At 44.1% G+C, this 14,525-nt stretch overlaps 1 protein-coding gene across 1 annotated transcript in view; it reads right to left on the reverse strand.

Moving 5' to 3' along the window:
- The window catches only part of LOC148534452 (alpha-1,4-N-acetylglucosaminyltransferase-like), a 98,671-nt gene extending 87,375 nt beyond the window's left edge, over positions 1-11,296 (reverse strand). Inside the window, exon 1 of the mRNA XM_088466664.1 lies at positions 11,196-11,296. The gene's annotated coding sequence lies outside the window, so the exon portion shown is untranslated. The remainder of the gene's footprint in view (positions 1-11,195) is intronic.
- Between the last annotated feature and the right edge of the window lie 3,229 nt (positions 11,297-14,525).

Below are 14,525 nucleotides of genomic sequence, written 5' to 3' on the forward strand. Positions count from 1 at the left end.
TGAACACCTTTACTTCAACCACCCCCCTTATTCAGTTACCACATAATCCTCTACTCTATTGTACCTACATTTTTCTCCCTTATCTGCCACCTTGCTGTTCCCATTTTCTTCTCTTCCCAGTCTTCCTTCCAAACCTCTGCTTCTCTCCCCCACCTTTCTTGCTCCTCCACTCTCAACCACTCTCTCCCCTTACTCAGTGCCCCCAACAGTGGTTGCCCATTATGCAGTGCCCCATGTAGTGGTTCCCCCTATGAAGTGCCCCCAGTAGTGTTCCCCCTTATGCAGTGCCCCTTATATAGCGCCCCCAGTAGCAGTCCCCCCAATGCAGTTCCCCCAGTAGAAGTACTCCCTCATGCAGTGCCCTTTATATAGTGCCCCCAGTAGTAGTCCCTCCTATGCAGTGCCCCCAGTAGTCGTACCCCCTATGCAGTGCCCTTTATATATAGTGCCCCCAGCAGTCAGGGGCTTAGAGAGCGTCACCGGCCCCGGTAAAGAGGGGGCATGGCATAATCGTGGGAGGCATGGCCACGCCCCTTTAGAAAAAAATGGGAAAAAGCCGGGGGGGGGGGGGGGTGCGATCAGTGTGATATGGCATAGAAAATTGCTGTGGCCGCGAGCAATCTGCCACCTCATTGAGTTCAATTTATCCACTTAATATTATCACCTGTCTGTTTGAGAAAATTGAACAAGAGAGCTATCATTTCTGTATTGGTATGCATTATTAATTGCCTAATTGTATTTTTTGTAGTGTGATCCAGTTATCAATCCTTATCAATCCTTGCTTTATCTACATATACTACAATATCATTGTGTGTTTACATGAGACAACTGAATAGGAAAACCGTTACTGTCTGTGTTTGCAATTGCATGCCCTACCAATTATTTGATTGTCCAACTATATAGTACAATCTAGCGATCATCTTGATAGTATACTAATTATACATATATACTCTAACTACCATCATTTAGCACTGTTCAACCACTTTTCTTCTATGCCACAGCATCCGTTGGGCTGCTGTGAGGGAGGGAAGGGGTGGCGGCGCTGGACCCGGGCCCCCGCCGGGCCCCTCTGGAAGCCTGGGCCTGGGTAAATTGTACCAGCTCCCTCTCCCCCTCGGCACCCCTGCCAGCTGTAGTTCCTGCCCATGCAGTGCCCCCAGTAGTGGTCCCCCTTATGCAGGCCCCCAGCAGTGATCCCCCTTATCCAGTGCCCCTTATACAGTGCCCCCTGTAGTTGTCCTCCCTATTTAGTGCCCCCAGTAGTGGTCCCCCCAGTGCAGTGCCCCCAGTAGTAGTCCCCCTTATGCAGGCCCCCAGTAGTGATTCCCCCTATCCAGTGCCCTTATAAAGTGCCCCCTGTAGTGGTCCTCCCTATTTAGTGCCCACAGTAGTGGTCCCCTAGTAGTAAGCCCCTTATATAGTGTCCCCAGTAGTAGTTTCCCTTGTGCCCCTAGTAGTAAGCCCCTTATATAGTGCCCCCAGTAGTAGTTCCCCCCTCCAGTAGTAGTCCCCAGTAGAGGTTTCCCCTCCTGATGCAGTGCCCCCAATAGTAGCCCCCCCAGTTGTAGCCCCCAGTAGTACCCCCTCCAGTAGTAGTAGTTCCCCCCCATAATGTAGACACACAAGTTTGCAAAAATATATACACTTACCTGAATCCATGATCCGGCTCCAGACAGTGCTCCCGCCACTGCATGTCAGTCCTCTGGGGCTGGCGCGCTCTGCATTATGGGGGAGACATCATGACATCTCTCCCATTACCCACTGCAAGAGCTGGAAGACAGAGCTCATGAGTGAGCTCCAGCCCGGTTCTTACAGTGGGCGCAGCAGCAGTCAATGAGAGTCTGTCTGACTCTCATTGGCTGCTGGTTAACACACACATCGCTGCCTCGCTGGTGGTGATTTGTGTGTTAAACTGCACAGCCTGAGCCTGCCTCCCACCCTCCTCCTGGCACTATTGGGTAAGCGCTCAGGGGGATGGAAGGGACTCGGCTGTGCAGCACAGGACCAGCGCTGGGTGCAGGGAAGCCTAGCGCCAGTTCTGTGTAAATGTTTAGCGCTGACCGCACACGCTGCGGTCAGCGCTACACTGCCTAACTAGGACGGAACGGTGGCGCCCCCCCACACACAAACACCACCTGTCCTATGGCGCCCAGGGCACATGCCCCACTCGCTCTGCACTAGTTACGCCACTGGCACCCACTCACAGAAACATGGCATAGCACCCAGCAGCAAGGACAAATGTATTCACTATACAGGATGGCAGGACAGTCCCATAATATCTGCATCTTTAGCTGGAAGTATTTAGATGCTATTATGTAACAGACAAAAATTAAAGTGCAAAAACTTTATTTTGTACAGTTTTCATGTAAACAACACATAAATAAAATCGATTTTTAATTATAGAGATAAATGAACAAATTACTTAGGTTTGACATAACATAAGGTCATCTTAAAACACATATATTCTGCAGCATATATCCTAACCCACTGCTCCATGCTCCTTCCTCACTATCTGTCCTATTTGTGTTGCCCCTGTCTCTCTGCCCCTCCCTTTTAGAATGTAAGGTCTCGCGAGCAGGGCCCTCGTCCCTCATGTGCTTCTCTTTCCCCTACTTATACTATCATGTACTCTTCATAACTCCCCAATTGGCACCTAACACTTGGTTGCTGATGCCCTGCTGCTTGTGTTATGCAGCAATGTTTATAAATCATGTCCTTGTCCTGCATTGTTTTGTACTTCTAGTAACAGTTTTTTTGTGTGCTCATTTATGTACTGTGTAAGGCACTGCAGAACCTTTGTGGCACCATATAAATAAAGGATAATAATAATAGCTTAAACCAGTGGCAGCCATCAAGAGCTACCAACAGTGCATGTTTTGCAGGTCTCCTCACAGAATCACAAGTGATATAATTAGCTCCACCTGTGGATCTTATCAAATGTGTTAGTTAGTAATGAATACACCTGTGCACCTGCTAGGTGGTCTGGAAAATGTGAACTGTTGGTAGCTCACGAGGACCGAGGTTGGCTACCCCTGGCTTAAACCATAGTGCTGCTGCCTGGTCCATTCCAAGTGCATTGTTGTTCTGGTCTCCTGCTCTGCATATGCCCAGCTGTGTCTGGGTCTCATTCAGAGCCGCTCGTAAGCGCCCGCTCGTTCGTTCCTAGCGATGTTCGCACATCTGCGCATGCATATGGGTTTCAGTACGCATGCGCGAACCAGTCAGTGCGGTCAGAAATCGTGTGCTCGCAATATAGCGAATGCCTGCTATTTTGAGTGACAGAATGAGGCGTTTGTGGGTGGTAACAGGGGAGGGTGCTTGAAAACGGGGAGTGGAGATCCAAATGCAGGCGTGCCAAACGGTCTAAATGGGCGTTTAATGGGAGTGCATAATTAACAAAGCAGCATCATCGCCCACGTCAGTTGGGTGTCTTTTAGCCAGAACTGCTCGCGTGATTGCGGTAGGAAAAACCAACCACAAGAATAGTGAGCAGTTCATATGCCGTTCGATGTACTCGATTAATCTAATAAATAGCGGAGATGACGTATGATGCGAGCGGCCAGGGGGCGTTTTTTACAAAAAAACGTCTGCATGTTTTGTTTGCTCTTTCAGACCTAGAGGCGTCAACAGACTGCAAAGAGCGAACGGTTAATTTAAATAGCCACCCCCTTTTTCAGAACATCCGTCCGCAAACAGCGTTCGTCTCTGAATCAGACCCTCTGTTTCAGGTTTACTACACACTTGTTGAACTTTAATTATTGTTTAAACTAACTGCAAGTACTACCAAATCTACACAGGGAATCAGGGGCGTTTCTAGAGAGGAGGGGGCCTGTGTGCAGCCTCCGACACGGGCCCCCTCCTCTCTGTCCAGCGGCCAGCAGCGCACTGAGCTGTGCACGGCCAGCACCAGAGTTATAGACTCTGGGCACTAGAGTGCGCCCAGAGTCTGTAGAGTATGCGCTGGTCACCGGGAAAATGGCCGCGGCGACCATTTTCCCTGTACTGCGCATGCACAAACAAAGAGAAAATGGCCGCGGCGTCCATTTTCCAGTCATTTTTACAGCACCGGACCCCCGCACCGACATGGGACTCCGGAGAGGTAAGTAATACTATGGGTGCAAGGTGTGCGGTGCGGGGCCCCCCTGGACCTAGGGACCTGTGTGTCCCACACACCCTGCACCCATTATAGATAACGCCTCTGCAGGGAATTCAATCTCTGCTGTTTTCCAACTGCAAGTTACTGTATATGTATCTGAGCTCACACCGTGATTATCATCTCTGGTGTTGTGTTTCTGCAAATACAAATATCTGCCTTGCACAAGTGTATATATATATATCCACGCAGTTTATTTCTGGAAGTACAAAGCCTGGAATAGGTACTGTATGTATGACCACAGGAAGTTAGGCCGGCGGTTGAAAGCCCGACGCCGGCAACCCGATATGTGAAAATCCCGACAGCGGAGGTAAGTATGCTATCTCTACCCCTTCCCCCCCCCCCTAACCACTCTTAGGGGTTCCTAACTCTAAGCACTCCCCCCTAGTGTCTAACCCTAATCTCCCCTCAGGGATGCCTAAACTTAACCCCCTCTCCCCACACCCTAATATTAACCCCCTGGTGGGGTGCCTAACCCTAACCCCCCCCTTCCCCTAGCCTAACCCTCCTGTGGGGGGTGCCTAAGCCTAAGTCCCCCCGGGAGTCCCTAAACCTAACCCCCCCTACCACGGCTAAGAGGTCCCAACGCCCAGCTTACCTTTGTTCGGTAGGATTTCGGCGGGTGGATAATGATGGGCATCTGGATTTGACAGTTGGGAAGCCGGCGGTCGGCATTTCGACCGCTGGCTTCCTGACTACATACCTAAAGTCTTAGTAAATGTTATTCTGCTAATTACCAACTTTGAGCTATAGTATTTCTGCCATTCAATATATATGTTGTGTTGGATTCTGTGCTGCTGCTGTATCTGCAAGCCGTTCAATTTACATACTGTGTTGGATTCTGTGTTTCTGTTACACCTACAAGCCTTGCTATTGTGGACAATTGTTGCTGTCTGCTAATTCACCTGTTCGCTATCCAAACAGTCTGTCTTGCAATTAACCCTGTTGATGCTGGTTAAGGTTCTGCAATTACCTTGACCTTGCGACCGCCTAAGTACAGGTGATTTTATTCCACTCTATGGGAACAAACGGGTTGCTGTTATAGTCAGAAGATCTCAGTAGGAGGCTCTAGGGGTCTTATACATATGCAGGGGTGTTTCATAACAAAACAATGTCATAAGATGTTGGATAATTTTAAAAGTATATGTAGGAATTGTGGCAGAATCCCAGAAAATCATTGTATCTATGGTGCTATGTAATGGACAAGTCAAATGTGCCCATGATGAGTACTGATGGAAGTGAAAAGAGAGAGGTGATGGAAATCTAAATAGATCAAGATTATTATGAAGAACCATATTACCCAGAAGAACTAAACAATTCAGTAGTAAGGGCTGAGACATATGGAAAACACATGTTTATTGAATTGGCTACCACAGCCACATGGAGCAATGCGTTCTGTGTAGTACCATCTATGCCTGTAGGAGAGGCATATCAAGCTTGTTTTATTTGCATTCCAGTTTCTTTATGTGTAATAAACAACACAGGGTTGTTGCAGAGGACTCAATGCGACATGTACAGACAAACCATACTTTCTTCTAGGACAGGCAGACCCACATGATAATTCTATAAGGTGTCATGTTAGGAAGTATAAAATAGAATTACAACCCAGTGTCATGTTGGGATATCACTCATGAGCCACAAATTCCTAATTTAGGAGACAATTGTGTTGTGATCTCACAGGGTACATGCTGTGTGTTATATGTTTATAGTATACCAAAAGGTGTATTTGTGTAATATAGCAATTTCCCTGGACACTCATTAGGACTATGGGCCTAATTCAGAAGTATATGTAAACCCAATGGTTAGAGATCTGTGCAGGATCCATGTCCAGGTCTCTTCAGTGACTATGGTCGTAGTGCCCCTAACTTGCAACATGATTGACATGCTGCAGCCATTTGGGGGCAGTGACAGGGCAGCATTGGGCTGCACTCCTGAAAAGGGGGGTGTCTGCCCCATTTTCTGGGAGTGCCGAGGCCAGTGTCTGCATCTTCTGATGCATAGTTAGACCATTGTGAGTAACCTGAGGGTAACTCAGATGGCCAACGTTCATGCAAGTGAGCCGATGCTTAATTGTCTCCCTGGCAGTGAAGTGCGATGAGGTAAATAGCTGGGGAGGCACTGGCTAGTATCAGAGCCAGATTTACACATACATATTGTATATGAACCCAGGGGTTCATCCAGGCATGATACAAACGTGCAGCAGAATACAGTGTTGGAAATTTGGTGTGTTTTGATCAGGGATGTATGGAAATGGTAGGCAGGGGAGGCAGTGCCTCACCTACCATACACTTTTTACTCCAGAGTTTTGACTATAAAAATGTTTTGAATAATACAAAGAAGATATTTATAATATATTTTTTTTAATGTTTCTTACAATTTTTATAGTCAACACTCTGGAGTATAACAACAAAGAAAAAGGAACCAAGCGCCGAAAAAGTATTGTTCAGTAAACAAGTGTCCAAATGTGAAGGCTGCTGCTCACCACCTGGGAGTGATGACACCACTCAAATTGTGAAGTACAGTAGTTAAAAGCAGGTGGAAAGAGCGCTGCACACACAAAGGTCACTGCAGAGGTTATAACATAAATAAATATTTAATGAATCTATTCAAATATTCACCAATATAAAATATAGCAAAATTAGACGATGACAATCTGAATTGCATGCAGTCTATTCATAAAAAAGTAAACATGGATATCCACATAGTGTATATAAATGGTAAATAAAATGATAAGACAGGTTAAAAAAACAACTGAAATGTTCCGCTAGGATGCAACAATGTAACTGCTATAGATCGTAGTAGAGATACATGCTGTCCAAAAGTTGAAAAATGCAAAAAGAGTCAGTACTTGTATAAGAACAGTAATTATACGTGTAGCATTGAAAAATAGTAATGACGGCACTAGGCTGGATAGAAGATGGTTCCCAACAGCATGGATAACAGATATTCCAATATATCCCTGTAGATGCATATTAATCAGTATAGAAAAGAAGCCATGTAGCCAGCAGATCCGTATCTGGCAGCACAGTGGGAACACCGCTCCTGCTAGCCAAGTAAGTACTGTGGCTATCTGCCTCACGGCTGTGTCTTTCCACCAGCCCTGTTGTAGAGCACCATGGTTAGAGTTCAAGCTTGGCTGCGGCTGGACGGTTTGGCATGCACTAAGCCAATGTAGGGATGGTGTGGCCACAGTTCAAGAGTGGAAGTGGAAGAATCCAAATTGAAAGGCTAAATCAGAAGTGCAGTCCCGGAGTATTCCTAAGTATGAAGGAAAGGCTCTGCCTCACCTCACCACACATCACTGCTCCCTGGTCGGAGTGTCCAGCTTTTAGTATGTACAATGCTAAGGTTATAAATAGAGATGTGCGGGTCCTGTTCCCAGAGAACCGACAACAACCAAATTCATGGGTATTGAGTTCAGAATCACTTTGGGGTTCCGAGTTGAACTGAGTCCTGGTTCAGTTCGGAACTCAGAGGGAGGGGGCGCTGTGAGCCCCTTTGCCTTGGACAAATCCTGGGGGGCACAATCAGTGTGATCACTCCCCCCCACAGGCAGAGGAGACTGCTGCTGCTCAGTGGCAGCAGTGAGCAGTGGGCCTAATTCAGGTTGGATAACACGTCTGTGTTCGTACGCAGCCGGTCGAAGTTTGTGCTCTGCGCACCGAGACTTAGGCACCCGTATCACGTGCGTGCGGCGAAGCTGCGCATGACTGGAAAGGGAGTGTGGCCTAATAAACATAAGCCACACCCCCTAAATGAAGTTATTTGGGGGTCATACCCGCATGGCACGCCTCCCATGTAACGTCAGGCTGGGGGCGACCCCAGCACTCTGTCACTAGATAGACTTCCCCCAGCCCTCTCCCTGCAGTGAATGGATGCCGCGTGCATGTGCGCAGCATCCATTCAGCTTCTCCGGGGTCAGGCACTGCCACACATCTGTGGTGGTGGGGTGCCCAACCTCCGACCACCCACGGGACACTTTGACATAAGTGTGGACAGCGGGACAGTGCCCGAAAAGTGGAACTATCACGCTGAAATCAGGATGTTGGTAGGGGTGCTCCCTCTATGGGGTGACACCCCTGTTTGAGTGCACTAGTCGAACATGCCTCGAGGCGGCCCTGGCTCTGCGCATGTGTATTCATCACAGTGCACGTGTGCGAACAGGCCGCTGCGATCGGGAACCAATTGCAGTGAGCATGCAGTCCAATAGCATAGTGATTGACATGAAGTGAATGTTTAGGGGTGGTCGGCGGAACATTTGAACGCCATTACAGAGGCATGCATAATTAAGCCCCTGTGATTGTATACGCTGGCAGAGATTTAGATGGCGACAGGTAGTTTAGCAGTTTGTGAAGTAGGATCAGGTCAAACACAACTGTGCGAATGGTTCCGATGTTACTTGGTGTTACTGATGTTTTCGCTGACTTGCAGATGCAGGTCATGGAAAGTGGGCAGCTTTATACAGTAATGGGCATCTTGGTATAGTGCTGCGATGGCCGTGCAATTGCAATCATTAGCATATTTTCACAGCAAGTGGGTGCATGCAAACGCAGCCGTGCGATCCAACCTGAATTAGGCCCAGTCTCCCACTGCAGCCCAGCACACAGCAACATGTGCTGTGCTGCTGACAGGCAAGAGGGATGGTGGGGCATCCAACAAGCCTGGGCCCGGGTAATTAGTACTTGATCCCCCCTTCTTAGCGCCTCTGCCCCTCAATGCTACTAGTACAGCAATCTCACTAATAAATCAAGAACTAACTGATGTTAGAAATAGAATGCCACAGAACAGGGATGTAGTAGATTTCCTATTACTCAGGGCAGGGATTGAATGTGAACATTTTAAAAGGAATGTGATACTTCAATATTTCAGACAATTATGATTCAATTGAAAAAAATAAAAATAAAAAGAGCTATAGAATCTAGTAAGTAATAGGATTGCAATTGGAATATTTTTGGCAAGCTTGGACTAGGGTTTTCTAAATAGTTTACTCAAATCCCACACTACGTAATGATGGGACTGATAATAATCTTTAAAGTTTATATAAGTATTCAGTGCTTGCCTACTATTGTGCATGGCTTTAAGAGAATAAGTAAGTCAACTGCAAAAAACCAGTACACTCGTAATGGTAATGCATAAAGCTGACTCTCTAAAGACTGTCACTTACACAGTACATGTGTGAGACAATAAACATGAAAACAGACACACAAGAATAATAAATACACACATTACTCTCCCTCCTATTCTACAGTACTTATACTTTCCATTTCCACACACACTAGAAACCCAATGTAATGTCAGCAAGTCATGTGTCTCAGTCTACAGTATTACTGAAGTTTCTCTACCCTGTCACGATCTCTTTTTACCAGCCCCAGATGGGATAGTGCGCTCCACACTGTCATTAATGGTTCTCAGGCTGGCAAAATGCATCCAGGGCAGGTACTGTACACTTAAAACTTTGATTTCCTTATCCTATCACAATGCCCTAACTGCAATATACAAATTGAACACACTAATAAGGTATTCAAGAAAAACATTTGATTATGAAGAATAATAAGTGTTAATTACATACTAAGGGGTGGGCTGATGATGTAAAATCAAATGTTTCTGTATTGCCTCAATGATCATGTATTTTAATGAATGTGTTAAGGTTGATTCTTTGCAGTAACACCTGATGTTGCAGGGTTAAATGCACCAAAACACTTGGCCCATATTCAATTAGTTGCGAAAAGACGAAAACTTTTCGCCTATTGTACTTTCCGCCACATTTGCCTGTTTGAGACGCAAATTTGTGGCATGTGCATCCCCGCAAATGCCCTATTCATTTACAGGACAGGCGAATACGCAAATAGGCAAATGCATAACAGGCTGAAAGTACTGAATAGATTGGGGAATAGATTGGAGAAATCAGTCTGTACCCCAAAAAAAGATGCACTGACACTGGAAATCATTACAGATGTGTACTATTAGCCCTAATAAATGTACTTTGTGTCCTTAAGTTGTGTTAAAAGCTTTCTAGAAACATATTTGTAAAAGTGGTGAAGAATGATATAAAACAGTATTTTTTGTGGACAATAAATAGTCCTGTCAAATTTGGGGTACTTGAAAATGGGTGCTAGCATATTTATGTGTCTCTATAGTGCACTTTTAAAAAATGTAAAAGATCCACCTGCTGAATGCACCTGCAATCCTAAAAACACCTGACCCATCCACACATCCCCCCCCAAGAGACCTATTTTTCATCCTTGTCCCCCACTTTTTTCATGTTTGCCCCAAAAATGGCATGTCTCTTTTGGGGTGTTCTAAGATTTTTATTTTTTGGCTGATTTGTCCTTTCGGGGGGGGGGGCGACAAAGGGTTCTGAATCAATTCCCCACATTTGCACCCCAAAATAGTGATTTTGCACTTTTTTCCGCCTGCCATTCATTCTGCCTGTTTCAGTGGATTGTGTTTACGCTTAGGCGAATTGGCCCCGGAATTGAATATGGAGATAAGACGCAAACAGGTGAAAAGCAGCAATGGGCGAAACTTTTTTGCCGATCTCGGCTTTTCGCCTCTAATTGAGTTACACTGCGCACGTGGCCCGATGGTTACCACCAAAAGATGCAGAACAAATTTGGATGCAAAGAGAAGCAATTTCGATGGGCATTTCTGGCTGGTAACAGAGGAGATGTCTAGCCAGACGCAGGTGTGCCGTGGGCATGTCGTGGTCAGCAATTGCATTTTTTATCCCATTTGCATTGGCACCGGTCGCTTTGTCCAGACATACATACTGCAAATCCGTAGGGCTGGAGCAATCTCTGATGGTGCTACCAATGGTGCATCTTAGTGCTGCATGGTGCGTCTTAGTGCTGCATAGGTCAGCTGTGGCATTAGCATAAAGACAAATGCAAAATATGCATTAGTGGCTCCAATAGTGGGCACCTCGCTCTGAATCAGACCCTCTGTATATATGAAATTATGATTCATAATGGATCCTGGCCTTGCAGATTATAGGAAATGGAAAACAAATGATATTATGAAAGTCCTCAAGTATCGAACTTACCAGTGTCAGCAGGTTACTATCAAGATGGACCACGGACCCTCAGATATACTCATAAGAATTATATGATCAGGACCTGTTATGTTGAAAAGGTGCTCACACAATGTAGTCTATAAACTATGACAACAACCTAGTTTCTAGAGTTCATAACGTACAACCCTAGACCTCCCAAGTCACTCCCTCTTACCATGTATTAACAAAACAGGTATATACTGTAGCTCAGGGCATAATTGTGAAACACCTTTCTTTAAATGGTGTATGTTAAATGCATGGTATTTTGCCCTGAAGGTAAAATTGTTATTACATTCTCTCTGTATTGACCTAAAGCACAGTGCACAGGTTATGGATGACAGAGGTCGTAACTAGACTTTTTGGTACACTGGCCAGGAAGAGCATTGGTGCCTCCTCACCCCGTTTTTCAAATAGGGATATAAGATGTGCGCCCAAAAAAGTGGTGTGCCTCATGGAATGCCATCAGAAATTGTGGGGCAGATACTGTAGCTCCATGTGTAAGGTGTCTGACTGCCATGTGAGAGGTCACCACCAGCATCTCTCACTACAGCTACACGGAAACCTCGGGCTGCCACTCTTTGGACCCGTTACTTACACTCCAGGTATTATATACTATAACTACTTTTAGAACGGGACATCAGTATGCAATAAGCTTATTTCATCTGCACCTTATTCAAACAATCACTTTTTACAATACCTCCGTGGTTTCCAGCAAGAGTGTTTAATTTATACAAAGTGCAGCTTGCACTGGCACTTTTTCAATCTCTGCGAATAGTCATAGTTGTTGCATTTATTTGTTACACTTCTCCCAGCTTACCATCAGGAAAGTGGATTAGTCATATATGGACAAAGATTTTTTGTTGAATTTTGTGTGTGTGTGTTACATTCTTCAGGTGTTTTAATAAATGACTATATTTTCCACATAAAAATTTTTTTTAGGCAAAAAAAACCCTCTCTCTCATTTACTTTCATATATTTTGAATGCATATAAAAGCATGTAGGAATGTATATGTATGTACGAATGTATATATAAATATACAGTGTATATACAGTATATATATATAAATATATATAAATCAAGAACAGCACACATTTGGTAGGTATTATTAATATTCAGGTGCTGCAATCCCATAATAGATAAATAGAAAAATATCCGGTGGCAATGCACAGAAAAGAAGACCAACACACTTCTTATAAATGCAAAAAAGGCATAATAGTCATATTGTATTGTATAAAAGTATACAGTATGTAATAATCCTCTGAAGGCATGTCACTGTGTAACAAGGCAGCATTTATACTAACACAATGGTCAACCTAACACTTGGTTGCAAAAAACAATGAAAGTGTGGACCAGCAAAGATGTGTAGTATACTTATCAATGGCCTGGTGACTTATAATGTAGAAACAGTGGTAGATGGCCCGATGGCCTTTTCGGTGTGTTTACACCTTCATCATGGGCACACTTACCCCAGAAAAATGTACTGTATAAATAGAATAAAGGGCACCAACCTGAAAATCAAGCAAAGACACTGAACTGTACCGTGAACCACGAGACTACGCATCCCGGAAGTGTCTCACCGGACTCCTGCATGGAAGCGGCGTGCCGTGCCGCTGACATCATCACACCTCAGAGACAAACGCAGTGCTGGGACCAGTGCTGGCATGAGACTCAGGCGCATAGTGATGACGTAGCGGTAACCTAGGTGACCTTAATAAACTATATTCAGATCTAGCCCGGTGCAATCGTTGACACCAAAAGACAGTGTCCTGCTGGAAGTCTGGTTGACGCCCCTCATAAATTTTAAACACAACCATGACAATGAAAAAACAAACTAATTCTTAACCCCAAATAATATAGACTACTGTATCAAAAAAAATTGAGAAAATAACTGAACATAAATAACCAATCTATGTAATAACTATACAACAAATAAAACAAAAGCATTTTAAAGATATTTTAGAAAAAAGAAAAAAAGAAACATAGAGCAGATTCTACCCCAAATATATAGAGCTAATGAGTTCATTAAAAAATCATACACAAAAAAAGGAAAAAATTGTTATTAAAGAAATAAAGTCCAACAAAAACGCAGGAACCGAAGGCTGGGGAGTGTTTGTAATAATATAAATCTTGAGCAAAAAATTATTACTATCATAAAAAAACACCAAATGAGATCATTTAACAGTATATAAACTTTTGGGACATCATGGATCTTGATGCCGGGGATTTGTTGGGAACAAAACGTTTTCCTGACAAAGACGTGTCAAAGAGTACTTTTTCCAACACTGAAACTTTGAACTTTGACTCGGATACACCAAATGAAGTCTTTTCAGACCTCGTTAAACTGAAAAAAATACAGGTTGAGCTTAACCTACACAGAGTTACACTCTCCCAGTAACACAAGGTAAAATTAATACCAAGAGGTTTTCGTATTCGAAACCAACCGACTATTGGTCGGGCTAATAAAGATTTTTGTAAACAGTGATGCTCTATATTAAATCAATGCAGCTTCGACCTGATGCTATTGGTAATCCAACAGGTCAACGCCGACCTTATGATCCTTGACAAAGAAATTTTAGCATGTGAACATAAAGGTACCAGTGTTCTCAAGAGTGATGATTCTTGTGATTGGTTCACAAAATTGGATAATAATATTACCTAATTTAAGACTGAATTATTATCTTTTAATAAAATAAATATAAAAAGGTAAAAGATGATTACAAGGAACTAAAGGTTTATCCATGGGTTTTTCCCAAGGGAGGTAGACGACGGTGGAATACCGACCAAACTGGTAGAAAGAGATTTGACAAATCCTATATGGATTTGGAATCACAGACATCAGATTCTGATAATTCTGGCACAAGAGGTCAACCATTTTTAAGAGGATGACCTTCCACACGCACCAGAAACAGAAAAAGCACTGTAGGAGGGGAAGAGGTAGTACCAGGTCCAAGTATAGATGTGATACAAAGGGGTCGAAAGAAATAACAATTTATAACATTTCAGATTATAGACCCACGACGATTGAAATGACAGTATTATCGAAGGGCCTCTCATTTGTGAATACTCACAAGCAGAGGGCCTTTGATACAAATTTTACAAATTTCAGCGTCAGCTTTGACTTAAAGATTTCTTTCACAAATCAAACAAAGAGCTTAATGTCAAATCCCCGTTTCATGTCCCCAGTACCTTCGACCCGTCATGCTCTAATTCATCTATTGAGACTTTTTTTGGACTTGTTAGACAGGATGTAATACCCTATATCTAATTCTAATATTACAAAGGATGAGCAGCAGGCTATTAAGAGTCTCAAAGAAAATAAA

The sequence above is a fragment of the Taudactylus pleione genome, unplaced genomic scaffold (genome assembly GCF_031769625.1).
Source record: "Taudactylus pleione unplaced genomic scaffold, aTauple2 ptg000066l, whole genome shotgun sequence".
NCBI lineage: Eukaryota > Metazoa > Chordata > Amphibia > Anura > Myobatrachidae > Taudactylus > Taudactylus pleione.